A 14,073-nucleotide genomic window follows, 5' to 3' on the forward strand; every position below is an offset into this window, starting at 1 on the left:
CTGTGGTGAGATATAGGACAAAAGACCTAGTCCCTGCCTTTGAGTATCTGTTGGTCTTCTTGGGCGAGACTGGATACGCATGTGAGAAGCTCTAGGAAGGAGAGTCTGAGTCAGGGATAGCTCCTGTGGGACAATGGAAACAGAGCCATCCATCTATCTATCCATCCAACCAACCAACCAACCAACCAACCAACCATCCAACCATCCATCCAATATTCAACACCTATTATGTGCTAGGTTCACGCTCCAGTGAGCAAGGTAATCATGGTCCATGACCTCAAGGAGCCTATGGGCTCTTGGGTGGGCCAGGGTCCCAGATGTGTGGTCCCATTACAACACTGACTCCTCTTAATGGTCTCACCCCACCCAGGAAGTAACTGCATAGTATAATTGTTCATATAGAACACATGAGGAAACAAGTTCAGGGAGGTTTAGTAAGAAATTAACTCTTACTCAAAGTCCTGCAGGTGGAAAGTGGCAGTAAGGATACCAATCTAAGCCTCATCTGTACTGCAAGTATTGCGTAAAACTGAAGCTAGATGTTTGCTAAATTTCATGGAACTCCAGCTATATTGATCTTGTTCACCTGAACATCCTGCCCAGGATGAATGGTGGTACCATTGAACAATTCCACTGCTTATCAAATGTGTGATCTCAGAGAAGCTTTCAAGCTCTTGTTAAAATGAAGGTGATAATAGTACTTCTCTTGTGGGATTCTTGTGAGGATTAAGTGAGTTAATATATGTAAGTGTTTAGACTAGTGCCTGGCACATGTTATATAAGTGGTGGCTATGATTGTTGTGGTTCTCTTGACAGGTATTTGAGAAGAGTGTTTGTGTGAAGAAGATAATGAATTCAGCTTGGAACATGTAGAGCAAACACTTAGAGTTTGCATCCAACTGGATGTGAAACCAGTTTAATGTCCATATTGTCCACTTGATGTTGTGCGCCATGAGGTCAGAGATTGTCTGGGTCACCCCTGTACCCACAGCACGAGAACAGTGCCTGACACACAGAAGGTACTTGATATTGATTTATTGGATAAATGAATGAATGAATATGTGAATGCATGGTAGGCATTATTTAGGATATAAGTTATACATGGATAAAATAATGAAATAAATAAGTACCCCCTCTGCCCCCCGGTGCGAAGGACACCAGCAGACATGAGATAGAGAGGTATGTGAGTGAGTGTGGTCTTCCTGCAGAGACTCCAAATGATGTCTGGCCTCCAGGAAGAAGTAGGGTCGTTCTCTTTCCAGTTCTTACATGAGCTGTCATTCCAGGGCCCTGAGATGTCCTGGGGCAGGGCTTCACGTTGCCCTGGAGTTCTCTGCCAGCCAAACTATGTTGCCAATCCTCATGAAAGTAAAGGATCTTTCTTCCTGTCCTTTGACTTCAAACTGGGGTCAAAGGCCTTAGGCTGGTGTAAAAACAAATAAAGGCCCTGAGCAGACGAAGGCCATCCTGCAGAGAACCCTCGCTGTAAACACTGGCCTTCCCTTCCTCTAGCCTGAAGCTTCCAGGTACTTCCCTGGGCCCATCATGACCTCACTTGGCCTAACGGCCTGGTGGCTGCAGCAGGTCCTGGTGGTCTTGTGATAAGAGAATGAGGGGCTTCTGAGGGAAGTCAGAGGTAAGTGACAACTCTGAAAATGTGTGTATATGCATACTCAAGGTTATGATACATTTTACTTTTATAAAGGATGTACAGTACCCAATTTACAAATAATAAAATATAAATGCTTTTATTGTACATTTCATATAGCCAGTTGATTCTCAGAAAATGCATTCGTTGATTTATTCCGAACTCTTGTATCTAGAGTCAACCATGGTTGCAATTGGATAACAAGAACAGTTTTGACATGAATGTTCATTGAGATTTTCATTAACAAGTTAAGACGAAAGTAAAACAACAAAGAGGTTGGAAATCACTCATTTGTCAATAGTGTGAATGACTTTTTTGCTGAATTCGAAAGAATATTGCCTCAGTTTTTTGTGCTCATCATCATGGAACAGATATAGACTTGACAGCTTTAAGTATAATCTGCATTATTAGCATTGCTTTTTTTTTTTTTTTTTTTTTTTTTTTTTTTGCGGTACGTGGGCCTCTCACTGTTGTGGCCTCTCCCGTTGCGGAGCACAGGCTCCGGACGTGCAGGCTCAGCGGCCATGGCTCACGGGCCTAGCCGCTTCACGGCATGTGGGATCTTCCCGGACCGGGGCACGTACCCGTGTCCCCTGCATCGGCAGGCAGACTCTCAACCACTGCGCCACCAGGGAAGCCCCAGCATTGCTTTCTTAAATCTAGACGATCAACAGATCCATAAATTAAGTCTTGATTTGTAGCATTTTCAAATTTCTGTGATATAAATACTCCTACCTTGGCTGATTTCAAGCTGCTAATGTGATGTTGCTGAATATGGGGCTGGGAAAGATGTGCACACCACCATATAGTATCTACCATACACATATGATAGGTGTGAACAGCCTTAGTAGCAAATTCTACTAAACTAATTAGGAAGTGATGAGTTTTGAGTATTTATTACCTCTTTTAAGGTGATATATTTGATCATAAGTTTATATTCTTTATATAATTTCACTTTTAATAAAGGCTGTGTCTAACAACCAGCTCACCAAATTCCTGCAATTTAATAATTGGCTCTCAGGAGTGGATTGAGCCAGCTTTAGCATGGCATTGACCCCAGCCTTGTCAAAGAAGACAAGGTTAACAGAGTGGATGGGCATGAGGCCCAGAGGTCTGCCTAGCATTGGAGTTGACCTGGGACAAGTAACTCCTGGGACCACCAGAAAAGGATGACAAAGAGGAAAGAGACCCCCTTTTGTTCAGGAAGAAAAGTAAATTCTCCTGGAACCCCCTTGCATGTTTGAGAAATTCTTCACTCACCCTACTCATAACATCTACTCCTTGGTGTTTCACATCTTCATGGACCTTGTAGGGTTAAAGCATGCCTAGAATAATATAGTTTGTGCTAGTTGCTTGGCTTTTCAAGTGAGCTTTGCAAAGGCAGTGGTCATGTCAGTTTGTCTGCCTCATCAGAGCATTGCCTGCAAATGATTGCATCGTCACTTACAAAACACAGCTGTAGGAATTTTTGACCTCCCTATATTGGCACTTTCCTTTTGACCTGTGTTTAACGTGGCAGACATTTTGACCTCTGTCCTTTGGCACTGAGGATGCTTTGATTCCATGCTTATAACTACAAGCATTTAAAGCACCAACATGGTTGAATTTTTGTCAAGAAAGTATTTTTCTTAATTGTCTCATTAAGCCATTTTAATTTCAATATCAATGTTCAATATTTCTACTTTTTGTCATTTCTTATTTTATCAAAATCAATTTTATAGGGATTCATTCCTTTATGTGAATTTTTTTTTTTTTTTTTTTTTCGGTACGCGGGCCTCTCACTGTTGTAGCCTCTCCCGTTGCAGAGCACAGGCTCTGGACGCGCAGGCTCAGCAGCCATGGCTCACGGGCCCAGCCACTCCGCGGCATGTGGGATCTTCCCAGACCGGGGCACAAACTCGTGTCCCCTGCATCGGCAGGCAGGCTCTCAACCACTGCGCCACCAGGGAAGCCCCCTTTATGTGAATTTTTACAAGGCAGGTTTTATTTATCAATTGTGATTTATCTGTATCAAATGTAATCATATTAAATTTTAGCTTCTGCCAGAGTGAATTTTCTATTGTGGCTTTATTTCTACTAAGTCCAGTTTTCCGGGTACACATTTGGTTGATCTGAACTTTGTCAGGACAATGTGATTCCTCTGTCATTGTTCAGTCATTAACACATTTTGCTTTGTGTAGTTTAGCTGTTGTCAGTTTTATTTTGAACTGATTATTTTAAACAAAGTAATGAAATACAAATGCCCAACCACTTTAAGTATCTGTGGAGGCCAGGAGTGGGGCCAGTATAGGCAGACTGGACTAGATATGAATGAAATGCCATGAGCTAAGTTTTCATCCATAGCAGACAAGCAGACAGGCAGATCAATGGTAGTTATCAATGATAAGAACTTTAGAGAAAAGGCGCAATGCCATTTTGCATTAAACATGAAGCACGACAATTTTCTAAAACTACCCAAAGCTTGTGAGCTGTGCGTATAATCCCCACTAAGGCATCTCGACCGTGGCAGTCCCTTGGTGCATGTTAGAGGTGCATCAAGTTGAATCGGTATGATGTAGCCAAAGAGCCTGGGCTCTGGGCCAGGTGATCTGGGGTCTGAACCCAGCTCTGTCACTCCTTGCTGTGTGTACTTGGGCAAGTCCATTTTCATCCCTAGGTGTCAATTTTATCAACTATCAAAACATGGGCTGGTCTCTAAAAGTTCATAGACCTTCTTGAAAATCTGAAGAAATCTATGACATCTGCCTTCAGAATTACACACACCCTCATTTTTCACATAACTTCAGAGAGTTCATGTACCCTTTAATGGCTGCCCAAGGATAATGAGTTAAGAAAACCCAGCCCAGGTGATCTGTCAGGACCTGTCTGAGGTTGACATGCCAGGACCTAGGTAGGTGATGTATGTATACATCTGCCAGGTGATACCTGAGAGCTGACACACACACTGTTGATGGAATAAAAATGGAGAAATCCTGAAAAGAAGGATCTGGAACCCTTACTATACATGACTGGTTCATTAGTATTTTCATTAATATTATTAAAGATTAAGAGCATAGACCTGTAGGTTGAGCTGCTTGGGTTAAAATCTCAGCTCTGTGAAAGTTCTTGGGCAAAACACTTGACTAGTCTGGGCCTCAATTTCTGCATCTGTAATATGGGAATATTAATAGCTTCATAGGGCTGTTGTATATGAAACAGCTAGATATTAAATTGTTACTTCTTACTACGTCTTAAATGAACCAATGCTCAGAGAATTCTGTATCATAACAAGTGGTAATTGTTACAGTCCATGGGCTTCAGAGACCATCTAGTTCAACTCTTTCATTTTACCAAGGGAGGATCAGAAAAGGGAAGAGTCTTCCCCGAGGTCACCCAACTCACTGTAGTCAGTGTTGCTCCCTGAAACTACTCTTGGACACAGGGAAAAATGTAAACTAACATGATGATCATCGGCATGCCGCTTTTCAAGGCAAGAGGAGGTCCGTCTCCTCGGACCAGGTCCCATGTGATTCTTTGCTGTATTTGTAGAGTTCTCTGATGCCAGCTGTTTCCGCTTGTGAGTGTAGAGTGATTCAGGACAGTTTGGACATGAGTGGGTATGATTTTTTTTTAACATCTTTATTGGAGTATAATTGTTTTACAGTGGTGTGTTAGTTTCTGCTGTATAACAGAGTGAATCAGCTATACATAAACATATATCCCCATATCTCCTCCCTCTTGCATCTCCTCCCACCCTCCTTATCCCACCCCTCTAGGTGGTCACAAAGCACCGAGCTGATCTCCCTGTGCTATGCGGCTGCTTCCCACTAGTAATCTGTTTTACATTTGGTAGAGTATATATGTCCATGCCACTCTCTCACTTCGTCCCAGCTTACCCTTACCCTTCCCTGTGTCCTCAAGTCCATTCTCTACGTCTGCGCCTTTATTCCTGTCCTGCCCCTAGGTTCTTCAGAACCATATTTTTTTTCAGATTCCATATATATGTGTTAGCATACAGTATTTGTTTTTCTCTTTCTGACTTACTTCACTCTGTATGACAGTCTCTAGGTCCATCCACCTCGCTACAAAAAACTCAGTTTCGCTTCTTTTTATGGCTGAGTAATATTCCATGGTATATATGTGCCACATCTTTATCCATTCATCTGTCGATGGACACTTAGGTTGATTCCATGTCCTGGCTATTGTAAACAGAGCTGCAATGAACATTGTGGTACATGACTCTTTTTGAATTATGGTTTTCTCAGGGTATATGCCCAGTAGTGGGATTGCTGGGTTGTATGGTAGTTCTATTTTTAGTTTTTTAAGGAACCTCTTTACTGTTCTCCATAGTGGCTGTATCAATTTATATTCCCACCAACAGTGCAAGAGGGTTCCCTTTTCTCCACACCCTCTCCAGCATTATTGTTTGTAGATTCTTTGATGATAGCCATTCTGACTGGTGTGAGGTATGATGATACCTCCTTGTAGTTTTGATTTGCATTTCTCTAATGATTAGTGATGTTGTGCACCCTTTCATGTGTTTGTTAGCAATCTGTGTATTTTCTTTGGAGAAATGTCTATTTAGGTCTTCTGCCCATTTTTGGATTGGGTTGTTTGTTTTTTTGATATTGAGCTGCATGAGCTGTTTGTATATTTTGGAGATTAATCCTTTGTCAGTTGCTTCATTTGCAAATATTTTCTCCCATTCTGAGGGTTGTCTTTTCATCTTGTTTATGGTTTCCTTTGCTGTTCAAAAGCTTTTAAGTTTCATTAGGTCCCATTTGTTTATTTTTGTTTTTATTTCCCTTACTCTAGGAGGTGGGTCAAAAAGAAACTTGGTGTGATTTATGTCATAGAGTGTTCTTCCTATGTTTTCCTCTAAGAGTTTGATAGTGTCTGGCCTTACATTTAGGTCTTTAATCCATTTTGAGTTTATTTTTGTATATGGTGTTATGGAGTGTTCTAATTTCATTCTTTTACATGTAGCTGTCCAGTTTTCCCAGCACCACTTACTGAAGAGGCTGTCTTTTCTCCATTGTATATTCTTGCCTCCTTTATCAAAGGTAAGGTGACCATATGTGTGTGGATTTATCTCTGGGCTTTCTATCCTGTTCCAGTGATCTATATTTCTGTTTTTGTGCCAGTACCATACTGTCTTGATTACTGTAGCTTTGTAGTATAGTCTGAAGTCAGGGAGCCTGAGTCCTCCAGCTCCATTTTTCTTTCTCAAGATTGCTTTTGCTATTCGGGGTCTTTTGTGTTTCCATACAAGTTGTGCAGTTTTTTGCTCTCGTTCTGTGAAAACTGCCATTGGTAGTTTGATAGGGATTGCATTGAATTGGTAGATTGCTTTGGGTAGTAGAGTCATTTTCACAATGTTGATTCTTCCAATCCAAGTACATTGTATATCTCTCCATCTGTTTGTGTCATCTTTAATTTCTTTCATCAGTGTCTTATAGTTTTCTGCATACAGGTCTTTTGTCTCCTTATGTAGGTTTATTCCTAGATATTTTATTCTTTTTGTTGCAGTGGTAAATGTGAGTGTTTCCTTAATTTCTCTTTCAGACTTTTCATCATTAATGTATAGGAATGCAAGAGATTTCTATGCATTACTTTTATATCCTGCTACTTTACCAAGTTCATTGACTAGCTCTAGTAGTTTTCTGGTAGCATCTTTGGGATTCTTTCTATATAGTATCATGTCATCTGCAAACAGTGACAGCTTTACTTCTTCTTTTCCGATTTGGATTCCTTTTATTTCTTTTTCTTCTCTAACTGCTGTGGCTAAAACTTCCAAAACTATGTTGAATAACCATGGTGAGAGTGGGCAACCTTGTCTTGTTCCTGATCTTAGTGGAAATGGTTTCAGTTTTTCACCACTGAGAACAATGTTAGCTGTGGGTTTGTCATATATGGCCTTTATTATGTTGAGGTAAGTTCCCTCTATGCCTACTTTCTGGAGAGTTTTTATCATAAATGGGTGTTGAATTTTGTCAAAAGCTTTTTCTGCACCTATTGATATGATCATATGGTTTTTCTCCTTTGATTTGTTAACATGGTTTATCACATTGATTGATTTGCATATATTGAAAAATCCTTGCACTCCTGGGATAAACCCCACTTGATCATGGTGTATGATCCTTTTAATGTACTTTTGGAATGTGTTTGTTAGTATTTTGTTGACCTTTTTTGCATCTATGTTCATCAGTGATATTAGTCTGTAGTTTTCTTTTTTTGTGACATCTTTGTCTGGTTTTGGTATCAGGGTGATGGTGGCCTCGTAGAAGGAGTTTGGGAGTGTTCCTCCCTCTGCTGTATTTTGGAAGAGTTTGAGAAGGATAGGTGTTGGCTCTTCTCTAAGTGTTTGATAGAATTCACCTGTGAATCCATCTGGTCCTGGGCTTTTGTTTGTTGGAAGATTTTTAGTCACAGTTTCAGTCAGTGCTTGTGATTGGTCTGTTTATATTTTCTGTTTCTTCCTGATTCAGTCTCAGAAGGTTGTGCTTTTCTAAGAATTTGTCCATTCTTCCAGGTTGTCCATTTTATTGGCATATAGTTGCTTGTAGTAATCTCTCATGATCTTTTGTATCTCTGCAATGTTAGTTGTTACTTCTTTTTCGTTTCTAATTCTGTGGATTTGAGTCTTCTCCCTTTTTTATCTTGATGAGTCTGGCTAGTGGTTTATCAATTTTGTTTATCTTCTCAAAGAACCAGCTTTTAGTTTTATTGATCTTAACTATTGTTTCCTTCAATTCTTTTTCATTTATTTCTGATCTGATCTTTATGATTTCTTTCCTTCTGCTAACTTTTGGGTTTTTTTGTTCTTCTTTCTCTAATTGCTTTAAGTGTAAGGTTAGGTTGTTTATTTGATATGTTTCTTGTTTCTTGAGGTAGGATTATATTCCTATAAACTTCCCTCTTAGAACTGCTTTTGCTGCATCCCATAGGTTTTCGGTCATTGTGTTTTCATTGTCATTTGTTTCTAGGTATTTTTTTATTTCCTCTTTGATTTCTTCAGTGATCTCTTGGTTATTTAGTGGTGTATTGTTTAGCCTCCACGTGTTTGTATTTTACACAGGTGTTTTCCTTTAAATGATATCTAGTCTCATAGCATTGTGGTCAGAAAAGATACTTGATACAATTTCAATTTTCTTAAATTTACCAAGGCTTGATTTGTGACCCAAAATATCATCTATCCTGGAAAATGTTCCATGAGCACTTGAGAAGAAAGTATATTCTGTTGTTTTTGGATGGAATGTCCTATAAATATCAATTAAGTCCATCTTGTTTAATGTATCATTTAAAGCTTGTGTTTCCTTATTTATTTTCATTTTGTATGATCTATCCATTGGTGAAAGTGGGATGTTAAAGTCCCCTACTATGATTGTGTTACTGTTGATTTCCCCTTTTATTGCTGTTAGCATTTGCCTTATGTACTGAGGTGCTCCTATGTTGGGTGCATAAAGATTTACAATTGTTATATCTTTTTCTTTAACCGATCGCTTGATCATTATGTAGTGTCCTTCTTTGTCTCTTGTAATAGTCTTTATTTTAAAGTCTATTTTGTCTGATATGAGAATTGCTACTCCAGGTTTCTTTTTTTTTTTTTTTCTTTTAGTGGTATGTGGGCCTCTCACTGTGTGACCTCTCCCGTTACGGAGCACAGGCTCCGGACGCGCAGGCTCAGCGGCCATGGCTCACGGGCCCAGCCACTCTGCGGCATGTGGGATCTTCCCAGACTGGGGCACAAACCTGTGTCCCCTGCATCGACAGGCGGACTCTCAACCACCGCGCCACCAGGGAAGCCCTCCAGGTTTCTTTTGATTTCCATTTGCATGGAATATCTTTATCCATCCCCTCACTTTCAGTCTGTATGTGTCCCTAGGTCTGAAGTGGGTCTCTTGTAGACAGCATATATGTGTCTTGTTTTTGTATCCATTCAACCAGTCTATGTCTTTTGGTTGGAGAATTAAATCCATTTACATTTAAGGTAGTTATTGATATGTGTGTTCCTATTACCATTTTCTTAATTGTTTTGGATTTGTTGTTGTAGGTCTTTTCCTTCTCTTGTGTTTCCTGCCTAGAGAAGTTCCTTTAGCATTTGTTGTAAAGCTGGTTTGGTGGTGCTGAATTTTCTTAGCTTTTGCTTGTCTGTTAAGGTTTTAATTTCTCTGTCGAATCTGAATGAGATCCTTGCTGGTTAGAGTAACCTTTGTTGTAGGTTTTTCTGTTTCCTCATTTTAAATATGTCCTGCCATTCCCTTCTGGCTTGCAGAGTTTCTGCTGAAAGATCAGCTGTTAATCCTATGGGGATTCCCTTGTATGTTACTTGTTGTTTTTCTCTTGCTGCTTTTAATATTTTTTCTTTGTATTTAATTTTTGATGGTTTGGTTAATATGTGTCTTGGCGTGTTTCTCCTTGGATTTATCCTGTACGGAACACTCTGTGATTCCTGGACTTGATTGACTATTTCCTTTCCCTAATTAGGGAAGTTTTCAACTATAATGTATCCAAATATTTTCTCACTCCCTTTTTTTCCCTCTTTTTCTTCTGGGACCCCTATAATTCGAATGTTGGTGTGCTTAATGTTGTTCCAGAGGTCTCTGAGACTGTCCTCAATTCTTTTCATTCTTTTTTTTTAAATTCTGCTCTGTGGTAGTTATTTCCACTATTTTATCTTCCAGGTCACTTATCCGTTCTTCTGCCTCACTTATTCTGCTATTGATTCCTTCTAGAGAATTTTTAATTTCACTTATTGTGTTGTTCATCATTTTTTGGTTGCTCTTTAGTTCTTCTAGGTCCTTGTTAAACGTTTCTTGTATTTTCTCCATTCTATTTCCAAGATTTTGGATCATCTTTACTATCATTACTCTGAATTGTTTTTCAGGTAGACTGCCTATTTCCTCTTCACTTGTTTGGTCTGGTGGGTTTTTACCATGCTCCTTCATCTGCTGTGTATTTCTGTGTCTTCTCATTTTGCTTAACTTACTGTGTTTAGGGTCTCCTTTTCACAGGCTGAACGTTCTGTTCATACTTCCCATTGTTTTTGTGTCTGCCGCAGTGGCTAAATTTTGTTCAGTGGGTTGTGTAGGCTTCCTGGTGGAGGGGACTAGTGCCTATGTTATGGTGGATGAGGCTGGATCTTATCTTTCTGATGAGCAGGACCACATCCGGTGGTGTGTTTTGGGGTGTCTGTGACCTTATGATTTTAGGCAGCCTCTCTGCTAATGGGTGGGGTTGTGTTCCTGTCTTGCTAGTTGTTTGGCATAGCGTGTCCAGCACTGTAGCTTGCTGGTCATTGAGTGGAGCTGGGTCTTCGCATTGAGATGGAGATCTCTGAGAGAGCTTTCGCCGTTTGATATTACACGGGGCCGGGAGGTCTCTGGTGGACCAAAGTCCTGAACTCGGCTCTCCCACCTCAGAGGCTCAGACCTGACACCTGGCTGGAGCACCAAGACCCTGTCAGCCACGCAGCTCAGAAGAAAAAGGAGAAAATAAAGAAAGAAAAATAAAATAAAATGAAGTTATTAAAATAAAAAATATATTGTTAAGAGTTAAAAAAAAGTAATAAAGAAAAGAAAGAAAGAAAGAAGAGAGCAACCAAACCAAAAAACAAATCCACCAATGATAAGAAGTGTTAAAAACTATACTAAAAAAAGAAAAAGAACGGACAGACAGAACCCTAGGACAAATGGTAAAAGCAAAGCTATACAGACAAAATCACACAAAGAAGCACACACATACACACTCACAAAAGGAGAAAAACGAAAAAAAAAAAAATATATATATATAGGGCTTCCCTGGTGGCGCAGTGGTTGGGAGTCCACCTGCCGATGCAGGGGACACAGGTTCGTGCCCCGGTCCGGGAGGATCCCAACGTGCCGTGGAGCGGCTGGGCCTGTGGGCCATGGCCACTGAGCCTGCGCGTTCGGAGCCTGTGCTCCATAGCAGGAGAGGCCACAGCAGTGAGAGGCCTGTGTACCGCAAAAAAATAAAAATAAAAATAAAAAAAAATATATATATATATATGTATATATATATATATATATAAACAACACGGAAGAGAGCAACCAAGTCAATAAACAATCTACCAATGATAATAAGCTCTAAATACTAAACTAAGATAAACATAAAACCAGAAACAAATTAGATGAAGAAAGGAAACCTCAATACTACTCTTGGTCCAAAAGTCCACCACCTCAGTTTTGGGATGATTTGTTGTCCATTCAGGTGTTCCACAGATGCAGGGTATATCAAGTTGATTGTCGAGATTTAATCCGCTGCTCCTGAGGCTGCTGGGAGAGATTTCCCTTTCTCTTCTTTGTTCGCACAGCTCCTGAGGTTCAGCTTTGGATTTGGCCCCGCCTCTGCATGTAGGTTGCCTGAGGGCGTCTGTTACCCACCCTCCCTCCCCCAGACAGGACGGGGTTAAAGTAGCAGCTGATTCGGGGGCCCTGGCTCACTCAGGCCAGTGGGAGGGAGGGGTACGGAATGCGGGGTGAGCCTGCGGTAGCTGAGGCCAGTGTGACACTGCAACAGTCTAAGGCACGCCATGTTCTCCCAGGGAAGTTGTCCCTGGATCATGGGACCCTGGCAGTGGCGGGCTGCACAGGCTTCTGGGAGGGGAGGTGCAGATAGTTACCTGTGCTTGCACATAGGCTTCTTGGTGGCTGAAGCAGCAGCCTTAGCATTTCATGCCCGTTTCTGGTGTCTACGCTGATAGCCGCGGCTTGTGCTGTTCTCTGGAGCTGGTTTAAGTGGTGCTCCGAATCCCCTTTCCTCGCGCACCCTGAGACAATGGTCTCTTGCCTCTTAGGCAGTTTCAGACTTTTTCCCGGACTGCCTCCCGGCTAGCTGTGGCACACTAGTCCCTTCAGGCTGTGTTCACGCAGCCAACCCCAGTCCTCTCCCTGGGATCTGACCTCAGAAGCCCGAGCCTCAGCTCCCAGCCCCCACCTGCCCCGGTGGGTGAGCAGACAAGTTTCTTGGGCTGGTGAGTACTCCTCAGCACCAGTCCTCTGTGCGGGAATCTCTCCGTTTTGCCCTCCGCACACCTGTTGCTGTGCTCTTCTCTGTGGCTCCGACGCTTCCCCTCCACTCACCCCCCATCTCCACCAGTGAAGGGGCTTCCTAGTGTGTGGAAACTTTTCCTCTTTCATAGCTCTCACCCAGGGGTGCAGTTCCCATCTCTATTCTTTCGTCTCTGTTTTTTCTTTTGCCCTACCCAGGTACGTGGGGAGTTTCTTGCCTTTTGGGAGGTCTGAGGTCTTCTGCCAGCGTTCAGTAGGTGTTCTGTAGGAGCTGTTCCTCATGTAGATGTATTTTTGATGTATCTGTGGGGAGGAAAGTGATCTCCATGTCTTACTCCTCTGCCATCTTGAAGCTCCAGCCTGGGTATGATTTCTACAAAAGCAATTTGTAAGAGCCTCTGATTCTACCTGGAAATTAGTCACCCCAATTCTAATTACAAGACTTTTATGACCCCGGCTTCTGTGACTGGCCACCCCTCCTAGTGCAGGCATTTCAACCACCCATGTGCAAAATCTGGGGATTGCTTAGTGTCACCACCACTCAAAGAACTGGGGGAAACCTTTCTGACCTAATCACCTTAGAATCTGACTCAAGCCAAAAACTAAGGTGGAAGCCCACCCAAGACACTTCTTAGTTCTGCTGCACACTGGGCAATACAGGATGATCCCATGAAGACCGGGGTTAGCTTTGCTATTGAAGGATCTGTGGATTATAGAACTGGTAATGGATTTTGTTGCTACTCTCTCAAAAGAAGTGGACTCTTTCCTCAGAGCCCAGCAAGGGGTGTACATTACCCAGACATAAGTACTTCACTGCCCTGCTGGTTTCAGCAGCTGGTAGGCGGTTGTAAGAACACTGGGCCCACCGCCAGCCCTGTGGGGTCAGGGCACCTGGCCTCTCCAAGACTTGGTATCCTCATCTCCTCTATGGTATAACTGTTTTGAGAATTGAATATTAATAATAATTATAGATAACATTTTGAACACTTAATAACCGCAGTATTGTTAATAAGAGTATTTACCAAGGGCTTCCCATGTGTCTTGCACTGTGTCATGTGCTTCACAGGGGTGACCTCATTTAATCTTCAGAACCTGCTCTGGGGAGAGGTGTGGCCTGTCACCTCTAGAGATGAGGAAACAGGCTCACAGAGGTTAAATGAGTTGCCCACAGCTGATGAGGGACAGACAGGGCGCTTGGACTCAGGGTAGTCTGACTCCCAACTTTGAGCATGTGTCCATCACGCTTTCTCACTGCCTCACATGTTCTCTGCCACTTTCACTCTGTGTCAAGCCTTGCAGCATCTTAAAGGCACTTATAATAAATACATTTATCCTCACACCAAACATGGTATGTGAGTGTGAAAGCTCACAGAGGAGAAAGAGTCCTCTATATGTGCTCATTTTTATCACACGTGA

This window comes from Mesoplodon mirus, assembly GCF_964341445.2.
Source record: "Mesoplodon mirus genome assembly, chromosome: 5".
Lineage (NCBI taxonomy): Eukaryota > Metazoa > Chordata > Mammalia > Artiodactyla > Ziphiidae > Mesoplodon > Mesoplodon mirus.